Here is a 25,924-nt window from a genome sequence, read left to right as displayed (position 1 = left end):
ATGTGATATAATAAACTGAGTAGCAGAAGGACAAGAGGACTTTCAAGGAGGAGAGAGAGGCTCAAGTCAGTACAGAACAAGAGCAGCATAAACTTGGCCAGGAATAACTTAGTGAGTTGGCATAGCAAGAGAGACTGCACAGGCCTGATTCTCCATCCTCCACTTACATTTTAGCAAACACTCTTATACAGAGCGATTAGGGTTAATTGCTTTTCTCAAGGGCACATCGACAGATGTTTCACCTAGTCGGGTCAGAGATTCGAACCAGCAACCTTCTGGTTAATGGCCCAATGTTCTTAACCGCTAGGCTACCTGTCACCCATCATCATCATGACTCCCCCCACAGAGCCTTCCTCTGTGGTCTGGCATGCTATGCAGTCTGCACTCCTCCTCCTGCTCCATCCCTGTCCCATCTACTGTATCCTCCTCCTTCACCCTATTCCCCTGTGGAGCTCCAGCTGGTGACAGATGAGCCTCTCCTGACCTGTCTGCCTCCCAGGACCTGAGCACCTGACCCTTGCCCCGTCACTGTCAAGCCTGGCCCCTGGAGAGGAGACTCTGTCCAAATCGACTAACTGAACCATACATTCTCATCTCACCCTGGGTAACATGATTCAGTAGTAAGGGGAACAAGGAAGGATTCAGCAGAAATAAGGACATGTTAGTCTTCAATTTGATCAAAGTTAAATGTGATCAAAAGATGAATGTAGACAGGGAGGGGGGAGTGAGAGAGAAAGAGAGGGTTGAGAGAACAGACTGGTAATGGTAATAGAGAAAGAGAAGTAGACAGGAATAAACAGACAAGGAGAGGCATAGACGAAAGGAAGAATGTGAGAAAAAGTCACTTTGAAAGAGAAACCAAAATGTACTGAGAAGAGACCGTTGAAAATGTACTGAGAAGCAATGGTTTGAACCCAAATTATTTCCCAATTGCTTCGTTGTAAACAGAATCACTATTTTGGGGGGTTTCGTTCCACTGTTCCAACCAACAAAATAACGTTCTGAAAAAAGTAAAAGTTTATTTCATTCCTTTTTTAACCTGTGATATCAACCGTTTTTAAAAAAACATTTAGCTCACTAAATTACTTCCCCAATCAGTGCGCATAGAGCAGGCAAGCTAGTTGCTTACATGCGTGATGGACAGACAAGTGGTAACTATGGCGCAAGACGAGATTGACATTTTGCAGGTGTGGAGAGAGCGAGAGAGGATTGAGGAGGCTTGAAGGCATTTTATGACATGTATTATATGAATTAGGTCCACAGAATTATACATAGGAGGAGCAGCTTCTATGGAGGAATTTGAAAGCCAGTTGAGCTAGCTAGCTAACAAGCTTGTGTGTGCAGAGTGGCATCGGAATTAAAAACACTTACCTTTATGTAGTTAATAAATCCAACGTGAAGTGTGATAAGGATACTGTAGGCCTAGTTAACTGGCATTGAAAAAGTTATTCCATTCTTCTTAAAAATCTCTCTCACTATCTTTCGAAATCAAGCTTGTAACGTCAGGACAGTAGGGGGGGGCAGGTAGCCTAAACACTTACAGGAACAAGATTTTCAATTTGACAGAGTGAGGGCTTTGCATAGGCGCTTTGTTGCGTTGTTGTGGGACTAGAAAAAAATGCCTGGAACGTAAAATAACGTTATTAACCGATTCCCATGCCTTTAAAATAGCAGTTGTGCCAGGTTCCATTTCTGTTCCCTGAAAAATGTTATTTTCAGGTTATGTTCAGTTCCCTGAACCGGTTCCTACTCCTGCTGAGAAGAAAGAGAGACTGTATGAAATGTACTGAGAAGAGAGACAGAGGGCAAATCGAGAAGGAAAGAGACAGGATGAACAGCATAAAGGATGCAGGATGAATGAATGGGTGAGCAGTGAGTGATAAGCCGAGGGCCCTGTCCACAGTCCTGTCAGCTGGTGATGTATAGGCATCTTATCTCAGAGGACCAAACACATTATCAAAAACATGAAGACAATGGGTCAATACGTCTCATGGCCTGGACATGAATAGCAAATAAGGGGTTGTCAGTGACAGTGTCTGCCTTGCCTTAGCCAGGGTTTGTGATGCTTGCCTTGTGGTGGAAGTTTTGCTCTCGCTCCAGTGACTATGGTGCATGTTATATAGTGAGATAGAAAATTCTATGAAAGCATGACAACATTGAGAAAAAAACTGGAATTAAATGTCTTGAGGTCAACTGTGATGGAATGGTTTTACATTCAATATAGCCCAGGCTGTCACTGCTTTTTAGACTTAGTGACAGTGTTCATGTACTAATTCACGCTGCGTCATATGAATTGCTGGGTGATCCTCTATCGTGAAATGTTTTGTCACCGCCTTTGGCAGTATTGTTGTAGCAATACAGGCCAAAACATTCATATTGGCTTACAATAGACACTGCTGCTGCACCGAGGTGGCATTGCAAACGCAGTGGAGCCTCATCCGATTGTCATGGAGACAAGGGCTGATTGAAGCTAGGCCATGGATGAGGACATAGGCAGAAGGAGAGAGAGGGATGACGGAGAAAGAGACTTATGCTCTAGCCTTGGAGACAGAGATGCATCAGACTGCATACAGAGAGAACACACCACACTTCTCTCACCCACCAACTTTACTCAGCTGATCATTCCATCCATCCATTAATTTAAAAGTGCAGAATAGATTTCCTTTCATCAGATGAGCTAGTGTGCTGCAAATACCTCTAGGAATGTGAAAGTAAAGGGTGAACAGACAGGAGTGCTTGAAAGGCAATTAGATGGCAGACCAGCAGCACCTTGTCATCATGTCTGAGACCAAGGTGTCAATGAAGAGCATGATCAAAGATGAGCCAGCTGTCTTAATCATGTTGGAGCTTTCTGCAACAAAACGGGAGGAAGGTAACATATAACACAGCAAGAAATGAGCAGAAATCTAAGAATGATTGTGGCAGAACTACACACGCACACTAACAAATTATTCAGTCACCATCGGCAGTTTGACCTCAGATTTGGGCCCTTGCGTGCTTTGTGTTCTGAGAATTGTGTGCACCTCCCTCCATCCCCTCCCTCTTTCCTTACAAAAGCAGAAGTTATATTGTGCATTACAGTAAAGATCACTGGCAAACTCCCTCAAACTCCCCAGGGGCTTGATCCATAGCTGACAAACGTAGCATGGCACTGAAGTCTAAAAGGCTCCACAATGGTTCACAAAGACAAACGTTGTGTTACAAATTCCACCCTATTCCCTTTATAGTGCACTACTTCTGACCAGGGCTCGTATGGAATAGACTTCCGAAAGAAGATACCTACCAGTCCACAGAACAGAGGTACCAGATGCTGGCCTCACTTCCAATCATACACAATAATTGCTGGCAGACAGATACAAGTACAAAGGGATCCCCATTAGGTACATGGTGCCACACATGCAGTAGTGTTAACTAATGCCACAAAGCTTAATGACCTTCTTTAAACCTGTTGACTGAATCACTTCACCACCAGATGGAGGAAGGAAAGGATTTTACACTCTCCACTATCAATGCACACACACACACTGGCTCTGACACGCATCAGATGTGGCAGGGCTTGTAAAATATCACGGATTACAAAGGGAAACCCAGCCATGAGCTGTCCATTGACACAAGCCTACCAGACGATCTAAATGTCTTCAAATTCTAGCTTTGAGGCAAGCAACACTGAACCGTGCGTGAGAGCACCAGCTGATCTGGACGACTGTGTGTCACACTCTCCGTATCCGATATGAGCAAAACCTTTAAACAGGTTAAGTTGAACAGGCCCCAGTTGTAACCAGATGGATTACCAGTCCACATACTTAGAGAATGTGCTGACCAGCTGGCAAGTGTGTTCACTGACATTTTCCACCTCTCCCTGACCCAGTCTGTAATACCTATATATTTCAAGCATACCACCATAGTCCCTGTGCCCAAGAACATCAAAGTAACTTGACTAAATGACTATTGCCTCGTAGCACTCACATCTGTAGCCATGAAATGCTTTGAAAGGCTGGTCAAGGCTCACATCAACACCTGGGGCCGTTCCCAGGTGGTGAGGGTAGACAACAATACATCTGCCACGCTGACCCTCAACAGGGGCCCCTCAGGGGTGTGCTTAGTCCACTTCTATACCCCTTGTTCATCCAAGACTGCATGGACGCACACAACTCCAACACCATCATTACATTTGCAGACATGATGGTGGTAAGCTGTACCAACGACGATGAGAAAGCCTTTAGGGAGGAGGTCAGTGTGTTGCCATGACAATAATCTCTCCCTCAAAGGAGCTGATCGTGGACAACAGGAAACAGAATGTTTAGCTTGCCCCATTCAAATCTACGGGGCTGTAGAGTAGTGTGTCGAGAGCTTCAAGTTCCTCACAGTCCACATCACTAAGGATCTATCATGGTCCAAACATACCAACACAGTTGTGAAGAGGGCACGACAACACCTCTTCCCCCTCAGGGTGTTCGACAGCTTCACCATATGGCCCAGTACATACTGGGTCCAAGCTCCTTTCCATCTAGGTCCTCTATACCAGGCGGTGTCAGAGGAAGGCCCCCCCCCCCCAAAAAAACTGTCAAAGACTCCAGCCACCGAAGCCACAGACTGTTCTCTCTGCTACCGCATGGCAAGCAGTATCAATACACCAAGACTGGAATTAACAGGACCCTGAACAGCTTCTACCCCCAAGCCATAAGACTTCTAAACAAGACTGCTAAATAGCTAATCAAATGAGACTAATTTCAGAAATCTAGGAGTATATCACGGGTCATTACCTCACAGGAGAGACGTTTGAATGTAAACTTCTTTTTTTTTATCAAATTTTGTTTTAGGGCAGAAATGCTTTCTCCAACATATGAACTTTCATGTGCCTTAATAACAAACTTGTTTGCCATCTGTAAATATGAATACAATTGTTAAATTACGAGCCTAGTTGGTTTAGCCACAGAAAAATACATTGGTCTGCCATATAGCTCTGGCTATCTACTATGATTTCAGAGCATGAGTAAGATATCGTGGCTAGATAAATTCAGGTATTACACTTTTCTAATTTTGAAAGTCATTTTCATTTCAAGTTATGGTGTACTGTTAGCTAGGTAACGTTAAGTATATGATCTTATCATTTGTATTGCAGCCATTTGCTCTGCTAGTTATAGCCTAATGTTAGCTAGCTAACATTGAACCTGGTTGGTTAGCTACCTGCAGATTCATTCAGGGTAGTAACGTCATGAGTTGGGATTATGGTTCATTGTTTAGCTAGCCAGCTACATGTCTTAACAAAAGACTCCACTATGCAAGTACCCATTTCGGGTGCGTTCATAAATTCACTCTGGCCATCTACTCCGATTTCAGAGCACTCTCGTCAGTGTGCCAGAGCGCAGAATAACTGATGAATTTACGAATGCTCAACACCGTTGAATATGGCCGGTGTCAGTAAATGCCTGCAAAAAAAGCATAATTTAATTGTTGCCAGCAGCACAGTTAGTCACCAACGCTCTGGATAACATGAAAACAGCCTAACCAGTTCTGCTAGGGTGAGTAAAATGGTCAGAGTTTGGGTGGGGGTTAAAGCTTAAAAGGGTGTGAACAATGCTGAATGGTGTAGACAAAGAGCTCTCCAGTAGGTACCAAAACATTCAAAGGCCATTTTTTCAAAAGTGAGGTTACAAGTTTGTCATGAACTCGAAGTTTGTGTAAAGAAGAGGTGTATTTATCCCCGGACAAACCCGGGCCCTGGTGTGTCCCACGTCTCTGATGACACTCCCAGCTCCGCCCGCCGACATACTAATAAGGAAAACAAGCGCAAATAGAAAGAATACGGCAGACAGAGTGGGAGGTTCGTCACATTATCAACTTTCAAAGCAGAATTACTTTCCCATTGTTCCTCAAATATAGTGTATGATATACCATGTTGTAGCTCTGTGTGTCTGCTTTTATCCAAAGTAAAAAACACAATTTCAAATGTTGCTACATTAGATCAAATCAAGGAGGTTGGTAACAAAAGGACTACCTGCATTGACTCTTTCTTGCAATAACTATTTTGCACTGACTCTATACACACACATACTGGACTCTACCCATACACTCACTCACTCTACCCATACACTCACTCACACATACTTACACTGACACCAACACACACACTGCTGTTAGTCACTTTACCCCTACATATACAGTCCATAGCTGCCTCAATTACCTCGCACCCCTGCACATTGACTCAGTACTGTTACTCCCTGCATATAGCAGTGGAGGCTACTCAGAGGAAGGGGAGGACCATCCTCCACAGTGAATTTCAAACAAATAAAAATGGTAAAACATTGAAAAAGTTATCCATTTTAGATAAAAATACCAAATATATTCACGTCACCAAATAATTGATTAAAACACACTGTTTTGCAATGAAGGTCTACAGTAGCCTCAACAGCACTCTGTAGGGTAGCACCATGGTGTAGCCGGAGGACAGCTAGCTTCCGTCCTCCTCTTGGTACATTGACTTCAATACAAAACCTAGGAGGCTCTTGGTTCTCACCCCCTTCCATAGACTTGCACAGTAATTATGACAACTTCCGGAGGACAGCCTCCAACCTATCAGAGCTCTTGTAGCATGAACTGACATGTTCACCCATTCAAAGGATCTGAGAATGAATAGTACTGAAAGCATAAGCTACAGCTAGTTAGCACTGCAGTGCATACAATGTGATGAGTAGTTGACTCAAGAGAGAAGGACAAGTTTTGAACAGTTTAACAAATGAATTTCTTCAAAAATGAAGAGCAAAAGAGCTAGCAAATGCAACTGGCTAGTTTAGTTACTCAAACACCCGGATCAAACAGATGGATGCTATGGTAGCTAGCTGGCTATGACTATCCAACACAAACACTGAAACTCTTCCAAGTCAAGGTAAGCTATTGGTTTTATTAATGTATTGCCACCGGGGCCCGCCGGTGTAACTGCTTACTGACTATACACTAACGTTACATGATTGTAGTGGGTTTACTAACACATTAGTTATATTAGCTATGTTGACTAGGACGTTACTTTAGCTAATATGGAGACAACGATGTAGGCTGTGTGTAGCGGATATGACATGGTTTGGCTTGGAAAGTTTTTTTTTCGCCTGGTCACATACAGCTGATGTGTTGTTCATTGAAGTCCACAAACAAGGGGAAAAGCTGAGAGGCGGAGAGTGCATAGAGGATAGAATGAATACAACATGGCTGCTATAAACAGGGGTGTATTCATTCCACCGATTCTGTTGAAAATGTTTCTTAAACTGAAGCAAACAAAAACAGATAAAAAAAATACCAAAATTTGTCCAATAGAAACTCTTGTTTGCAATTGTTGGACTAATGATTACATCTGTAACGATTGTCTTTGGGAGAAGGAGAAGAGGACCAAAGTGCAGCGTGGTACTTATTCATAATACTTTTAATAAAGATGAATAGAAAGATGAATACTGAACAAAAACAACAAACCGACAAATGAACAGTTCTGCAAGGTGCAACAAAAGCACTAAACAGAAAATTACTACCCACCCCCAGGCGGGAGAACCTGGAGGGAGGAGACGGAGAGACAGCCTGGTCCTCGGAGGAGGCACAGGATAGACCGGGCCGTGGAGGTGCGGGCCGTGGAGGTGCACTCGAACCCAACCCGTCCTGGCTGGATGGTGATTTTAGCCCGGCACGTGCGGGGCGCAGGCCGCACTGTGCAGACACACGGGAGACAGTGTGCAGAGCCGACACAGGATATCCTGGCCCGAGGAGACGCACTGGCTGTCTGGAGAGCAGTGCTGGCACCATCCGCCCTGGCTGGATCCTCACCCTAGCCCGGGGAGCTGGGATGTAGCGCACCGGGCTAAGAACGCGTACTGGGGACACCGTGCGCTCCACTGCATAACACGGTGCCTGACCAGTACAACGCCCGCCACGGTAAGCACGGGGAGTTGGCTCAGGTCTCCAACCTGACTCTGCCACACTCCCCGTGTGCCCCCCAAAAATGTTTTTTGGGGCTGCGTCTTGGGCTTCCTTGCCAGCCGTGTTTGTGACGCCAACTCCATTCTCCAGTAACCCTCCTCGCACTGTTCTAGAGAATCCCAGGTGGGCTCCGGCACTCTCCCTGGGTCGACCGACCACCTCTCTATCTCCTCCCAGGTTGTCTCATACTCCAGATAAGGCAGCTCACCTGTCCAGGAGTCCCTTTCACCACACTGCTTGGTCCTTTGGTGGTGGGTAGTTCTTTAACGATTGTCTTTGGGAGAAGGAGAAGAGGACCAAAGTGCAGCGTGGTACTTATTTATAATACTTTTGATAAAGATGAATACTGGACAAACAAACAGTTCTGCAAGGTGCAACAAAAACACTAAACAGAAAATAACTACCCACCCCCATAGTGGGAAAACAGGCTGCCTAAGTATGGTTCTCAATCAGAGACAACGATTGCCAGCTGCCTCTGATTGGGAACCATACCAGGCCAAACACATAGAAATAGAAAACATAGAACAAAAACATAGAATGCCCACCCCAACTCACGCCCTGACCAAACTAAAACAGAGACATAAAAAAGGAACTAAGGTCAGGACCTGACAACATCCTAGATAAGCTAGATGAAGGCAAGAGTGTGCAAGGCGGTATTGAATGTGTCAAATATTTCTCTCGACCTGTGTGCACCTACGTTGTAAACGTTCACTCATAGGCTAGGTTGTAGCAGCCTCATGATGGGTATAGGGCAAACTATGATGTTACATTGACGTGGGTGAACGGAATATGAATTACAGTCATCCAACATGCTGTAATAGAAATGAGGTCATGCTCATGATTTTATTTTTTTAAATAAACGGCACTGACCTCCACTAGTATATAGGAATGCTATTTTCTACTCCCCATATATAGCCATGTTGTTTTTACTCTTTATTTTTATTAGTTATTCACTGTGCCACTATTTCAATTATTATATTTTTTTGTAATCTTATCTATAACTGCATTGTCGGAAAATGACCTGTAATTAAGCACTTCATTGTTAGTCTACACCTGTTGTCTATGAAGGGTGTGACGAATACAATTTGATTTGAGTTGACACACGCACGGACAAGCACACATGCATGGAAGCATGCGAGTATAAAAGACCCCACACACATGCACACACAAACACACACACACACACACACACAGACACACACACACACACACACACACACACATTCACACACAAACACACACACACATACATACACAGACACACACACACACAAACACAAACACATGCTCATACAGTATCCTTGGGAAATGACAAACAGGGGATCTGCGCTCCAGCCATCTGGGGACAATGCGGCAGCAGCTACAGCAGATCCATTACAGTAACAGGGTCTGGCATGGCAGGCAGATTCAGCTGAAGGAGAGGACAGGCATTGACACCCATACTAATGAGACTACACATTAGGCAGTCAGTAACCGACCACGTACTGTAGCATGCAGGGCTCGATGACAGCAGAGACAATCACATCTCTACGAGAAAGAAAGCTATTATCTCACAATGGAATCCCCCTCGCATACCCATTCAATAAAAGCTATTTGCTCTGGTACCTCTATCAGTTCCTTGAACAACTGTACTGACACATTTCCATAGATCTACTACTGTGCTCCGAGCTTTTGTAAAAGCACGCCCCTAAACCTCATTGATGTTCACACTGATTCAGAGATCCACAGTGGATGTGTTCGATAGTGGATCCTCATAGAGCTTACGCCAGAACCTTAATGACAATATCCTGAGTGACTGGGACTGACATAACTGATTACGTCTTCATTTGGGCAGTTGAGTAATTATCAGATTGTGGGTGTGTGAGTGTGTGTGTGCGCGCATGTGCATGAGTGAGAAATGCAAATAGTTGAGTCAGTCAGCAACCTTCGAGAGCCCTTGAAAACCTCCAGATGAAATTCATTGCATCCCCCAACGGTTTAATAAGGCACAGCATTGCCTTATGATGACAGACAGATGCTTTCCATGCAGGGAGGCAGCCACTGATCGACTTGGTTCAATTATTAATGTCAACTCCCGATTCCAGTCTGTGCCTTCCCCAGGTAAAAAAAACAACATTTGAAGACCTATGCATCAGAGTCTGGGATGATTTTTATAAATTTTATCACATAGCTGAAAGCCACATAGTACAATAGCTCCAGTCCAAGGGCCAGCCACAAAAGGACATCCAGTTGGGGACATTTGCATGGGGTGGGTGTGTAGACGGTGCACCTTTGCACTGCCTGCACCAACCCAAACTATCAATCTACCCCCCGGTCTCCAGTGGAGCGAGAGCCCCATTGTGCTGCCCCATTACCTGCCTGTCTTAAGGAGGGAGCAGCTGTGAATTATGCAACAGCTGTGTTTCTGTTTACAATAAAAGTGTAGTGCTTCGGTAAGCAAACAAGGACATCTAACCCCGGAGGACGGCTGGGTCTGGACTGTCTTTTCCTGCCGTAGGTAGGGATGTCAAACAGACAAAACTCACACTGACCTCAGGCTAAAGTCACAACACAAGAGGTCTGATGAGGACACATGAGGACGAGACAAGATGTTGCAAGACAGCTCAATTGACAGCCTCGCGGTGTGTGTGTGTGTGTGTGTGTGTGTGTGTGTGTGTGTGTGTGTGTGTGTGTGTGTGTGTGTGTGTGTCAGTGACAACCCAAGCCATCATTCCCTAGCAAGAGGAGAACTGAATTCTTTGCCTTGGTTGCTAATATTGCCGCAGTATAGAACTAGGATGGATGAGTTAGTGTATTACATCATGCTCTTCACTATAAATCCCACAGGGTACAGTCACCTCATGCTAATGAATGGGGAATAGCATAATTTCTTATATTAATTTGTGGTTTTCACCTGTAAGTTATGTATTCTACAGCTTTTTCCATCCTATCTCCATACAATCTCTGTCTATGCAGTGGTGCTAAATGATAATGACTGAGCAATCCTATGAGTTGTTCAGATGAGTTGTTCAGTTGCTTGTGCGTGATTAAGTATGCCTTCTATGACTTTGCGTGATTCTTTGTGTTTCAATACTGTGTGTGTGTGTTTGCTAGTAAATTTACAATAAAAGGTACAATGAATGTACAGTAGCATATCATAAAAGTAGGGGAAACAATGATATGCACTACTGCCATCATTAACATTATGTGTGAAGATAGGACCATATTTGAATGGAAATACCTCTGAATGCTTAGACTAGATAAAAGAAGGCTGGCTGTGAGCTATACTAGGGCTGTGATTGTATATATCGGCTTAATTTGATGACCATTTCAACCTCAGGGATTAGTAAAGAAAAACCCACTGTTGTTGACCAAAATTCAAACAGCCTCCAGGAAGGAGAATATCTTTTCACAAACAGACCTGTCTGTGTATGTGATCAGAGAGAGGCCTTTCATACTATTTTTCAGCTCCCAATGGGGCATTCTCACAGCATATTACAGTGACAACAACCTCAGAGATAACTGGGAGGAGAATAGAGAGAAACATTTCGGAGTATCCCCAGGGAGACTTTGTAAGTGCTACTAAATGCAACAATCTACATGATTCATGTATTGTGTGAGTAAAATGTTTTTGTTCTTCTTCAGTGTGATAAATGTGCATATAAATATTGCAGTCTATTCATATGAGCCATAGTTATCAAATAGCATCACTTAACTTCTTCAGCATTTTATTGTTTAAATGATAAGAAATCCATGTTAGTCGTGGCCTACAGTAATAATTCTGTAGGCTATGTATTTTGTATTATGATCTTCTTATATAAAAGACACTTTGGCCGCAACTGAAAGCTACTGCAATGATCCAATCCACAGGAGGAGCTGCAGAGAGAGACCCTGAGTCCTGAGGATGAGGGGAGAAAGAAGACACCAATTGAAAAACAGCTGCATGGATTTGGAGAATACCCAAAGGGGAGATTGTAAGACGTTTTATATCAAGGTCACAACGGGATGGACACAAAACGATTGTGACTGCTAGTGTTAGAAGTTCTGAGAGACATGTTGTACACACACACACACCGGTTCTCTTCATGAAATTGCCTGACCGTTACTTAGACACAACATCTATGACGGTGCCACACACTCACCACTCCTAGCAGCCATTGCCAATGGCTAAGTGTTACTCTTGACCCAAAGGGTCTGAAAAAGATGGGCCAGTATCAACTGTACTTGGCACACTCACCCGATCTACCCCTGTGGCACGATTCTTATATTTAAAAAAGGAAACTAAACACCAATGTTCCCTATAATTTTTATAGGCACTGAGAACATTTCAGGTCTGCTGAGCGCAAACTTGAATGTTGTGAAAATGCTATGCAATTTCCAGCGTGCGTTTACTGTGCGTTAACACGTGCCTGTTCTTAACTGACTTGCCTAGTTAAATAAAACGTAAATTTAAAAAAACACTGAGGCAGAATCCGCTTTAAGTTACAGTTTTACAGTCTTAACAATGGCCCAGTAGGCTACTATGGATATTTGCCAAATAAATATAAATATTTTTTTCCCATAGCATTATTACAGTGATCTAAAAACAAGCGCATCTACTCAAGACCGCTCATGCTGTCCAGTTCAAAGTAAACGGCACAGATCCATATATGGCAATGGTCTACTTGCATATAGGCCTACTGCAGCTCTGATTGGTAATGCCGCATGCAATAGAATCCTACTCCGATGAGTTCTACCAACAACAAAACGTTCCTTTTGTTTCGGTATGTTGCATTGAAAGTGGCTAATATTGCATTGATTCGATCACAATTGCCACAGTAAAGGGAAACGGTGATAGTGTTAACTAACAGGGTAAACTCTACAAAGCTGGATGAAGTACTATCTGGTGCTTCTCTATGTGTGATATTTCTTCTGCGCAGTCCTGGGTTGGAGCTGCGCGGCAGTTTCTGGGTTGGAGCTGCGCGCCCGCCCATACGTGCAGTTTAGAGGGAACATTGCTAAACACCATAGTAGGTATTCAGAAAGCACTTATAGAAGTACTGTATATCCTATCCTATGCTTGGCTGCAGTGTGAGCATGTCATTGACTTTCCTCTGCCTTTGCATTCTCAAGCAGCAAGACATTCAGAGAGGCAGCATCAGTGACAGCCTCTGAATATCATCTCCCAGTCTCCCAGAGAATCACACATACAGTGCCATCGGAAAGTATTCAGACCCCTTGGCTGTTCCCACATTTTGTTACGTTACAGCCTTATTCTAAAATGGATTAAATACATAAAAAATCCTCAGCAATCTACACAGTTGACAGTGCATGTCAGAGCAAAAACCAAGCCATGAGGCCGAAGGAATTGTCTGCAGAGCTCCGAGACAGTATTGTGTCAAGGCACAGATCTGGGGAAGGGTACCAAAACATTTCTGTGGTATTGAAGGTCCCCAAGAACACAGTGGCCTCCATCATTATTAAATGGAAGAAGTTTAAAATCACCAAGACGCTTCTAAGAGCTGGCCGTCCGGCCAAACTGAGCAATTGGGAAAGAAGAGCCTTGGTCAGGGAGGAGACCAAGAACCCAATGGTCACTCTGACAGAGCTTCAGAGTTCCTCTGTGGAGATGGGAGAACTTTCCAGAAGGACATCCATCTCTGCAGCACTCCCCAATCAGGCCTTTATGGTAGAGTGGTCAGACGGAAGTCACTACTCAGTAAAAGGCCCATGGCAGCCCGCTTGGATTTTGCCAAAAGTCACCTAAAGACTCTTAGACCATGAGAAACCATATTCCCTGGTCTGATGAAACCAAGATTTAACTCTTTGGCCTGAATACCAAGCGCCATGTCTGGAGGAAACCTGACACCATCCCTACGGTGAAGTGTGGTGGTGGCAGCATCATGATGTGGGGATGTTTTTCAACGGCAGGGTCAAGTACAGAGAAATCCTTGATGAAAACCTGCTCCAGAGTGCAGGACCTCAAACTGGGGCAAAAGTTTACCTTCCAACAGGACAACGACCCTAAGCACACAGCCAAGACAATGCAGGAGTGGCTTCGGGACAAGTCTCTGAATGTCCTTGAGTGGTCCGGCCAGAGCCCGGACTTGAACTCGATCGAACATCTCTGGAAATATCTGAAAATAGCTGTTCAGCAACGCTCCCCATCCAAACTGACAGAGCTTGAGAAGATCTGCAGAGAAGAATGGGAGAAACTCTCCAAATACATGTGTGCCAAGCTTCTAGCGTCATACCCAAGAAGACTCGAGGCTATAGAATAAGGCTATAACGTAATAATATGTGGAAAAAGTCAAGGGGTCTGAATACTTTCCGAATGCAATGTATAATTCTAAAATATAAAACTGTTGAGATGTAAATGCACCGGGAACATTTTCATGAGAAGTCGTTACTATACGTAACAGTTCATTTGTTAAGGCAATAGTTCACTAAAATGACAAATATACTATTCCCTATGGAGAACTAGCAACATTGCTAAAGTTTAGCTCTGGATGAGTAAACAGATATATTGTTATATATCCCAAAGTCAGTAAACTACTACTAGTTATCAATAAAATGTGGTAAGTTTGTAATTTTTGTGAAATACTATTTTCTGGAGGTTTTCATATTGATATAGAACAAGACAAAAACAGCAAGGCCTATCCAATGGGCTTTAAACATGCTCTAAGGTAAATGTATTTCTTTGTTTTTATCATTAAGAGCTTAAGTGATGGCTATTCTTCTGAAAAAGGGGTGAAAAAAATCAGAGTATTTGCAAAAGAGGACCAGAACCTATGATGAAAAATCAAGGACTCGGCACTATAAGATCCTATCTGCAAAATGTATGGTCTTGAGATAATGAGTATTTTTCCTATTAGTCCCAGATGTCAGAACTGTTTTGTGATGTCTTCCAATACCAGCACTCAAAAAGTACATCACCTTACAGCAATGATGTTTTATTAACAACCCAGCATTGTGTTATTAGATTGCAGATATACCTTATAGCAAGCACCAAGGTCAAAGGTATTTGAGCAGTTAGAACTTTATTATTATACCTTTTTTTATTCATCGTAAATTGATTTTCAGATCTCATACTCAAGTTTAGCTTAATCTAGTGGTTCAGAAAGAGGATGTGGATTCCTTGACTCCTAGTCAGAAAGTCCTCCACTGGGTTCATGAACAATAATCAAACCAGACACTAATCTAACTGAGCTATGTGAGCTGTGTGTGAGTAACATAGGCATCCCTTGCATTTTTAATTACACTGGGAATCTGTGCAAAGCACTTCCAGTCTGATGGACTTTGGGATTAGGGATAAGAAGAAAAAATGAAAGAGAAACCATACCAATGTTCCCTAGAAGGTACTTAAAATGATCTCTGTTTTATAATTATTGTAACATTTAATATGTTATCAGTAGAACCAATAATATATTAGGCTATATGTCAGTTAAATAGGCAACCAACATAAAGAATGGTCGTGGAAACCAATCTTCCAATTAATAATTGCACTAGTCCTGACTGTACTGTAGTCTAGCAAGCCTACAGCTAATCTAAGAGTATCCCTTACATGAGATTGCTGCTTGGCACCAGGGCTCTGATGTTACACAATCTGGTGTAATCTGAGAATGGAGTCACAAGGTTGGCATCCTGCAGTGTTAATCTGACTACAGAGGACTCATCTCTGCTCACTGACATTCAATATGTTCTAGACCCTGTCTGTAAAAAGTATGTCTGTGATGAAACACCTACAGAGTACTATCTCAGATGACAAATAGCTCAAGCCAATTCTTTTAAATGAAGCATGAAATAATTGTGAAATAATACATTTCCGTGGCATGCGCATGGAGGAATAATCCCAAAAGAGTTTTCTTGTGGTTGCATTTATGTGTAGGTAGGTCATCACACATCACATTCACAAATCATATTCCCCTTGATTCCCCTTGATTCCCCATTGACTCCCCTTGACTCACTGCTCTCATATTGTTGCCAAACAAAATGAGAGAACTAACTTGGTGGTTTCTGCTTGCAAATTTCTGAAGATGACCTTCTTGCTGCTTGAGCAGTGGCTACTGAGTGGGAGATGATTCTATAACAAACAGAAGACATCTCACAGAAGTATGTTAGGAGAACATATGGCTCTTCCTTCTACATAATCTTCCCTCTTCCTAAGGAAACATCCATCCATAGGGGTAATGGATCTAATAAGGTAATAAGGTCTGTTAGTGGGTGTCAAAATGTTTTTAAAAAAACCATTTAAATCAACTGAGTTATGTTACTTTGTGTGTGCGTGAGTGCATATGTGAGTGTGTGTGTCTCAGCGTTCATCAAATACATTTTATATGCTGAACACCCACAGACACTAAATCACCAAGCAATGTCCCTGAAACGGCAAAGAGAATAACATAAATGATCTTTGTAGTTACACAACAAAGTAACTCTCTCTGCATTGAATGTAGCGTACAGCCCTGCAGTACTGTATACTGTACATTCATTTTTCTCCCACCATCACCGCCTCCTCTTCCTGACAAACAACTTATCTTCTTACTAATGTAATTAACTGCTTGGAGGGTTTTCTCTCTGAGTCTTTTTATTTCCTTAACATTGCTGTAACTGTATATGATTTAGCTTGCAGGCTTTCTGTTATGGCTGATTCTAAGTTAACTACAACAGGGTAAGACATTTTCCAGAACCAGGGCACAAATAACTGACTGTTTCATTTTCAGAAAGAAGAGAAAAACAGCCTGCATGAAGCTACATTTTATGATTTAATTGCACCGCTACTCATGCCACAATTACAGACAATTTTTCTCCTCAAAGTTGAGTAAATATTACAGAATGCCAGAAAAAGCTCACTAAATGGAACAAACAGCTGGTCCAGCATATTCCCTGTGTTGGACGCAGGAGACGTAAATTAATCACCCAGGGACAAAGACTCATTAATTGCTGTGTTGCTGATTAATCGTCCCTTGTGAGCGACGTTTAACTTAACATGCAAATCTGTGTCAGAGGATCCTTTCAGTGAGAGTGGGGAGGGAGCAGGGAAATACTGGAGACAGACACTACACCCGTGGGGAGAAAACAGCTAACACAAAGTCCATCAGGTACGGAGAACAGCTATTTCCAACATTTAGACAAGGTAGAAAATGTTAGAAATAGAAAGCTATGAATAAAGGGGGGCCGAATGGAGGTAACCAGAGGTAGAGGGTTTCTTTAGAACACCACTTCTAGTCGTCAAGAGCTGTCTAAATGAGCACACTGTATTTAGATCCTTTTTTTTCTGCCCTTCTTGCTTTCTTTGACGCAGTGAACAGACTGTTGAGACTTGAGAGGATGAGAGAGAGAACAATGGAGAGAGAACAGTTTGCTGAGGGACAAGAGGATTGTTGTACAATCCACTAATCTGCTAGCAGGAGCTGTCATTGACTCAGCAGAGAACAGCACAGGGACAGGATGCTACAGTGTCAATAGAGCCAGCAGCCTGCAATTAACCACCTCTTCCTTCCACTTCATCAGTACTAATATGGGATGTATGGAAAGAGACATTAAAAAGGTAGTCATATCTCAGAGGAAATGAGACGCTCCTCCCCAAGACAATGACACCATTTTATAGGACGCTTTCAAGTCCTCTAGATCAATAGGTTTGTGAGAGGGATGGCACAGGGCAAGGGCAGGAAAGAGACATTCTTACTGAACCTAAAGGAGCAAACCACAAGCATGTTTATCATGACCAAGGTTTTGTGACATCTGGTGTGCAGTAAATTGAATTTTCCACATGGATATCGACTCAAACAAATCCATGAAATCAAGTGATTGAAATCCACTTAATCTAATTTAGTGGGACACTGAGTTAACACTGACACACGTGGTCATCATCTGCTCCTGCCTCCACACTGTGGTGCATACAGAAGCCTAATACATGCTCGTCAACAGGGAGCTTTTATCCATCTTCCTCTCACTGATCTCCTCTCTATGTCCTCTCAATCTGCCTCTCATCCAGGCCTTGTTTCTATGGAGAAGAAAACAGATATGAAAATAAGCTATTGGTCAAGAGTCTAAAAATACACCCCCACTCAAGGACAAAGTTTGACACAACAAAACCCCATGAAGACATTTCAGAATGTCCTCTCCTTCCTTTTACCCCTTTTCTCCCCAATTTCATGGTATCCAATTGGTAGTTACAGTCTTGTCTCATCACTGCAACTCCCGTACGGACTTGGGAGAGGCGAAGGTCGAGAGCCGTGCGTCCTCGAAACACAACCCAATCAAGCCACACGGCTTCTTGACACAATGCCCACTTAACTCGGAAGCCAGATGCACCAATGTGCGGGAGGAAACACTGTACACCTGGCGACCGTGTAAGTGTGCACTGCGCCCAGCCCGCCACAGGAGTCTCTAGTGCGCGATGGAACAAAGACATCCCTACCGGCCAAACCCTCCCCTAAGCTGGACGATTCTGAGCCTATTGTGCGTCGCTCTAATGGGTCTCTCAGGCCGGCTGCGACAGAGCCTGGACTCGAACCCAGAATCTCTAGTGGCACGGCCGGCTGCGACAGAGCCTGGACTCGAACCCAGAATCTCTAGTGGCACGGCCGGCTGCGACAGAGCCTGGACTCGAACCCAGAATCTCTAGTGGCACGGCCAGCAGCGACAGAGCCTGGACTCGAACCCAGAATCTTTAGTGGCACGGCCGGCTGCGACAAAGCCTGGACTCTAACTCAGAATCTCTAGGGCACGGCCGGCTGCGACAGAGCCTGGACTCGAACCCAGAATCTCTAGTGCCTTTAGACCACTGCACCACTCTGGAGGCCGTCGTTTCCTTCCTTGCTGAATATATTTTGTTATTTACTATGAATACATTCGATTATACAGGGTCACTGAGCTGCATGTGTACTGGGCACAGTAGATGAGACAGACACATTTAGGCACTTTGATTTTCATGTAATTTTATTTTTACAAATGGACCCAAAAATGTACGAATTGTGGTGGCGCCACGACACGACAAGCTAGCAAGGGTTTTTGACAAAGTGAGCTTCACGCTTCAGTGTGCATAACAGCACAGGCAATTTGGTTCTCTGTGTCCACAGGAGTGTCCCACAACATGGTTACCACGGTGCACTCCAACACAGTGTAGTCACAGAGTAGTGTAGCCAGTGACACATGAGGCTGGCTGGTGGAGAGAGGCTCTGTAATGTAATTGCCTTGCAGTGTACCACCAGCTGACCTACACCCACTACATGGTGTACTGTACTGCTGAGAGCAGTCAGATAGGTAGCTAGGGAGTGGAAAAGAATACAAAAAAGGATTCAAATTAATGTGAACGAATTCGGTGCTCGAAGTTATGAGGTTTACGCAGTATATGCTGCATATAACATCTGTTTTTACTTAAAAGGTCAGAATAATTCTAGTCGCTTATACATATGTAATAGCCTTGGTTATAGGAGAAAGAAGAGAAGAGTAGAGAAGAGATGAGAAGAGTAGAGAAGAGATGAGAAGAGATGGGGCAAGACGACCAAGTACCATCTATTGGGTGACTACATACAGCTCAAGGCGAAATGCATGGTGACATCGTTGCTCTGTCTCCCGTCATGATACAGTTAGGTTGCCCAGCAGTTTAGCAGTAACAGTTCCTCTCTTGGGAGTCTCCATGATGATGTCACAGAGAGAGAAGACAGTAACAGGGTTATGAAAGGCCTTGGTCATTGGAGACTGGGGTCAGAGACAGTGTCTGTTCCATCATTCATATTCAGTTCCCCCCCATGAGCAGCATAGTGGAACATAGATCAGTCAAGCTATCTTATCATGCATCATTTGCTTGCTGTAAATAATCAATTACAATTGTTTTTCATTGACTGACTTTACTAGACTGTTCATCTTGGAATATTGATATCAATAACACCTTGCAGAAATGTTTTTCTCTGTTCTCTTCGAATATGACGAAATCCTGGTACATCAACATTTCATAGCAACAGCCTTGCTTTTAGTTGTCTTGACATTTCTACATAATGGCCTATTCCCCAGTCACAGGTGTCATTGAGGCTCATGAAACCTGATTAAATGCATCTCACAATGAATAGTCCACAAAAGGGAGAGCGAGAGAGGTCAAACCCAAGGTCATGGATCTCATATCACAGAAGAAAATATTGTCACTTAGAGCAATGGCTAATGCAACGTTGGTCCCTATAATCATGTCATAGTGGTCAGTGATACATGATACTGTATGAAATGGCTGTGTATCGCTCTACTCATCCTGACTATGACAACTACCTGGAGAACACCCACTATTCTGGATGTAAGCCAGCTCCAGTTCCCTTAAAGGCCACTAGCAGTGACATCATTGCTGGTAACTCCCTGGCAGCAGATAGAACACTGGCACCACAGTGACTAAGCAGAGAGAGAACCTTCAGCAGAGAAGGATGATTTAATTAGTGTCACTTCAGCGTGATGGAGTAGAAGCCATCAAACCTCCAGAGAGGCTCCTCAACATACAGTGATGTAGTATGTGTATGGTGGTGGGAGCTTGTACTGTTCGCCAGAACCTGCAGCTATAACATTTGAATGAAAGACAAAAGGAAAATGTTCAGCACAATTGTAATTTATGTTTTAGTAATTTAGCTAGCCTCTTTTTTTTCAAGGTCTGACATACAGACATGCTATGACCTATTCACAGCGAATTCAATGCGACAATTTATTCAAACAATAATCTGCCAACATGCCAACACCATTTCACATGGTTAAAACATGCTTAAGTAGCATGTTCTTCTGAAATGTCGTAGAGCGGGCCTCTGATTAGCAGTCACAGTTAAGGTTGCAAAGCTACCGGTAATTTACCAAAGTTAACCGGAATCTTCAGTAATTTACGTAATTAACAGAAAATCTATGGCAATCTATCATAACTTTGGTAATTTATAATTGAATAACTTTTTTAAAAATGTATTAATATATAGTATTAATTTATTATATTTGTGTCCATATTGTCCATGAGTTTCTAGTAGATAAACCATATGGTTCAATAGAATATAGCCTAATTAATGAAAAAAGTATCTTAACAACAATGGCATTCTTTTCTATTAACTCTGCAACTTTTTCACAACTGCCACCAGTTTGACACCAAAATACTGACATCAAATACATACTGACAGTAAAATAAATACAAAAATGTAGAAAGAATATTTAATGATGAAACCCTCACATTAAACACCAATGGTATTCACTACGTTGATGGTTTATATTTAGAATATTGTTCTACAGATTTGTCATTCTATTTTAAAATCATCTTATGTAATTATTTCATACACGATACTTTATATGTGACAAGGCGACACAGAGGGCCAGACACCTGTGATTATCTGAAGTACCCAAAAGGGCCACTAGATGTCTTGTGATAGATAACTTTAAATAATTGAAAGATACCAAAATTCTGGTAGTTTATTGGTAAATTCTGGTAGTTTATTGGTACACTTTGAAAGTTTCCAGTAATATACCCTCTTTTTGTAACCGTTGTCACAGCTCTCAGCTGCCCAGAGCTCATTGAAGGTCTGCCTGCAGCAGCAGCAGTTGGGAGGAGAGTAGAGCACAACCAGGCTGCTACACTATGACATCCCTCAATATGCCTGGCGATGATTTGTTGCCGAATTAAGCTGCGGATGAATTATTAATCACTCCTCCAATGACAAAATAGGCTTTTAATTGCTGGAAGTCCGGTTGGACTACAACAACAACAACAACAGCCCGGACCCCGACGGATGCAAACTCATTCCATTGACCTGCCCCTGCTCTGACTTCCCCTGGCCTCCTCTGCTCTGACTGAGACAAGTGTGCCAGATTGCATGCTGTAGAGACAGGAATCCATCTGACCAAGGGGAAGGCTGTCCTGCAGTTCTTCTATGTTGGTCTGTGCTTTAAGGTGTTAAATCTCATACAGACTACAGTATTTTTCTCTAATGGTATGTTAATGTTTCACCCACAATTGGGATTTGTACTAAAGCTTTTGTGTTATTACATTTGCAAAAATGAAAGAAAAAGGAAACAAACCTCAGATAATTTAGTTAGACTGCAAGGATTTGTTATGTATAAAAACAGAACCACTTTTTCAAATACTCCATCAATTAGAGTAGAGATGGGACAGGACAGAGAGGGGTATTAAAAAAATAGATATTGTGCATTGCATTTAGCATGATGTATTAGGTTACGTTAGGTTACATTATGAATGGAAGAATTATAAGACGTGTTGTATCATACCTCTTACCAGGTTGTACAATAGCATATGAATTGGATGACGAAACCTATCATACATTTTGGTGGATGTTTAGTTTTATATGTTTTTCTCTGGGGCCAGGTTTCTTTTTGTGCCATAACAACAAAATATAATTATGGGGACATTTAAATTGGCAGTTAGGGGAAATAATGACAAAGGTTAGGATAATTTAAGTAAAAGGTTAGGAGAACGAAACAAAAGTTTCGGTGAATTTAGCAGGAATAGATGAATTTGGTCACGTTTAGAATACATGTTAGGGGCAGGATTAGCTAAAATGCTGCAGTTGCCCCCAACCGGATTTGAACACGCAACCCTTGGATTGCTACCGAGACAGTCGCGGATTACACACACACACGCACCAACCAGACCTACCCACCTACTTTCGTTTCTGTCTAAAGTAAGTAAACCATTAGTAGATATCAAATTTATTAGCGGTGCTGATAAATCCTGTACGTAAAGTATGGTTCCTATGACTTTGATGCCAGGCTGCATTACTGAATCTATACACGTTGCTTTGTATGATTTGGATTACCTGACAGTAATTAAAAGGAAGTTATAGCAATAGTCAATGTTATAGTCTTATTCTGAGAATATGGCCAGTACTTTAGATTTGTTGACATGTTGACCAGCTACAACTGTAAAGTTTCAAACATATCAAACAAACTGGCATCACGGATAAGTTCTGGGTAGACAATATAGGACACATACATTCCCTACTGTACATCCACACAAATTCAGGCTGTATTTGGATTATGCTCTTGAGTTTGACAAGATGGTATAGCATATATAAGCACCATACATTGAAATCAAAGATCAATACCTTCACCATCTAATTCTCCATTGACTAGAATACCAATTAACTCCACATAGAGATGTGCAAATAGCCATACATATTGTACACACGTAACATACATTACTAATTTATGCTGCGTAAAGTAGCCTAAGTTATGTGAAATGTAGCCAACTAAACTGAACATGAGAGAACCAGCAGTCTGTGACTCTATCCATGTAAACTCGACTGCAACATAGTAACATAATTCGCATATCTCGCAACATTCCTCACACAAAAATAGAGGCAATTATTCAATAGCTTACCTTATTTCATCCTTGACTGTTCGGTGGGTGTCGGTCACACAAGACTTGACTTACATGTCCCAAAAATATATATCCTTTTTATCGACAATATGACTGATGAGTAGGTAAACTGCGCTGATCTAAAATATCGCACAGGTTTAGATTGGCAGCCCTTCTCAGTCTAATGGAATGAACATTGTTTTCTGTCCTCCGCTGTTGTGTCCCCCTGCGTGTCGAAGGATAAACGATGCTAAATTGGACCCCACAGCGGTAGACTACCCATCACAGAGTCTCATTCATGACACGTTTGCAGTGGAGAAGCGTTTCTGTGGCAGCCGGTAATGCTGCGGCGTTTGGTCAATGGAGACATGGGATGAGAGGCGGGGGTGTGGGCAGTGGGCAGCACAGGGCCCTGAAACAGAGCAGTTCAATAATTACTATAGTGATCAGCTCAATTTATAGCAAACTGTAATTTACAACAAGGACATCTGCATTTGACATATTAAATGAATTAATATGAATTAATATTTGTTGAAACCAAATACTGCATGTGTGCAGTGCATGTCTTATAATAAACATTGTGTGTGTGTGTGTGTGTGTGTGTGTGTGTGTGTGTGTGTGTGTAAAGAGTGTAAAGTGTGTGTGAGCGAGAGAGAGAGAGAGAGAGAGAGAGAGAGAGAGAGAAGGGGGGATATGTGGAAAGGAGAAAATACTTTACTAAAAATATCATGCTACATTTTAGATGGGCTTGGGTATTCCAGGTCCTAAAAGATCAATCATGTTTTCTTTTTTATTACTACTAGTTCTTTAATACCATCCTCCAGCCAGTTAACCATTAAAAGGTATCATAAATGGTCTTTGCTCTGGTCTAGCCACTGTCATCTAGTTGATTGCAATAAGGAGCACTCGGCTGACTAAGCAATTGGATCTGGTATCCATAGAACATATTACTGTGCATGGTGTGCTGGTCAATTCCCAAAGTTATGACATACTAGATACAGTATCTGTGCAAGCATGTCATTTCTCCTGGAAGCAGCAGCCAATATAGGCTTTGCAAGATGCAGGGCTTCCATTGCTGAAATATTGATTGGATTACGTGGTTATCATTTAAGAGGCTGATAAAGCCATGTCCACTGCACAATCTATGTTATGAGATGGCCCATTTCATAGAGCAAAAGCAGGCTTGCCTCAGGGGTGGGAGTTGTATATGTGTGTGACTGATTCCATGTTTGAAGTTGTGGTCTTTCGTCATCTGCGACAGTCTGAGCTCTTCGGTGCTCTATATGGTATACTTCATGTTTTCACAAGAGTAAAAACACATATACTGTATGCTGTTGCATATAAGGCCTAAAGCAAATTTCACCATAACCCTAACTCTAGCTTCATGTCCACATCATGGTTCAACCCTAACCCTAGCTTTATGTCCACATCCCGGTTCAACGCTAACCCTAGCTTCATGTCCACATCCCAGTTCAACCCTAACCCTAGCTTCATGTCCACATCCCAGTTCAACCCTAACCCTAGCTTCATGTCCAAATCCCAGTTCAACCCTACCCCTAGCTTCATGTCCACATCCCAGTTCAACCCTAACCCTAGCTTCATTTCCACATCCTGGTTCAACCCTAACCCTAGCTTCATGTCCACATCCTGGTTCAACCCTACCCCTAGCTTGATGTCCACATCCTGGTACAACCCTAACCCTAGCTTCATGTCCACATCCTGGTTCAACCCTAACCCTAGCTTCATGTCCACATCCCGGATCAACCCTAACCCTAGCTTCATGTCCAAATCCTGGTTCAACCCTACCCCTAGCTTGATGTCCACATCCTGGTACAACCCTAACCCTAGCTTCATGTCCACATCCTGGTTCAACCCTAACCCTAGCTTCATGTCCACATCCTGGTTCAACCCTAACCCTAGCTTCATGTCCACATCCTGGTTCAACCCTAACCCTAGCTGCATGTCCACATCCCGGTTCAACGCTAACCCTAGCTTCATGTCCACATCCCAGTTCAACCCTACCCCTAGCTTCATGTCCACATCCTGGTTCAACCCTACCCCTAGCTTCATGTCCACATCCTGGTTCAACCCTACCCCTAGCTTCATGTCCATATCCCAGTTCAACCCTAACCCTAGCTTCATGTCCAAATCCCAGTTCAACCCTACCCCTAGCTTCATGTCCACATCCCAGTTCAACCCTAACCCTAGTTTCATTTCCACATCCTGGTTCAACCCTAACCCTAGCTTCATGTCCACATCCTGGTTCAACCCTACCCCTAGCTTGATGTCCACATCCTGGTACAACCCTAACCCTAGCTTCATGTCCACATCCTGGTTCAACCCTAACCCTAGCTTCATGTCCACATCCCGGATCAACCCTAACCCTAGCTTCATGTCCACATCCTGGTTCAACCCTACCCCTAGCTTGATGTCCACATCCTGGTACAACCCTAACCCTAGCTTCATGTCCACATCCTGGTTCAACCCTAACCCTAGCTTCATGTCCACATCCTGGTTCAACCCTAACCCTAGCTTCATGTCCACATCCCAGATCAACCCTAACCCTAGCTTCATGTTCACATCCCATATCAACCCTAACCCTAGCTTCATGTCCACATCCCAGTTCAACCCTAACCCTAGCTTCATGTCCACATCCCGGATCAACCCTAACCCTAGCTTCAT

General features: G+C 43.0%; 1 protein-coding gene across 1 annotated transcript in view; it reads right to left on the bottom strand.

The window, feature by feature from the left end:
- The window catches only part of dlgap4a (discs, large (Drosophila) homolog-associated protein 4a), a 116,509-nt gene extending 92,968 nt beyond the window's left edge, over positions 1 to 23,541 (bottom strand). The window contains exon 1 of the mRNA XM_021616299.2: positions 23,264 to 23,541. The gene's annotated coding sequence lies outside the window, so the exon portion shown is untranslated. The remainder of the gene's footprint in view (positions 1 to 23,263) is intronic.
- Positions 23,542 to 25,924: the final 2,383 nt, after the last annotated feature.

The sequence above is a fragment of the Oncorhynchus mykiss genome, chromosome 9, assembly GCF_013265735.2.
Source record: "Oncorhynchus mykiss isolate Arlee chromosome 9, USDA_OmykA_1.1, whole genome shotgun sequence".
NCBI lineage: Eukaryota > Metazoa > Chordata > Actinopteri > Salmoniformes > Salmonidae > Oncorhynchus > Oncorhynchus mykiss.
This window is presented reverse-complemented; position numbering and strand designations above follow the sequence as displayed.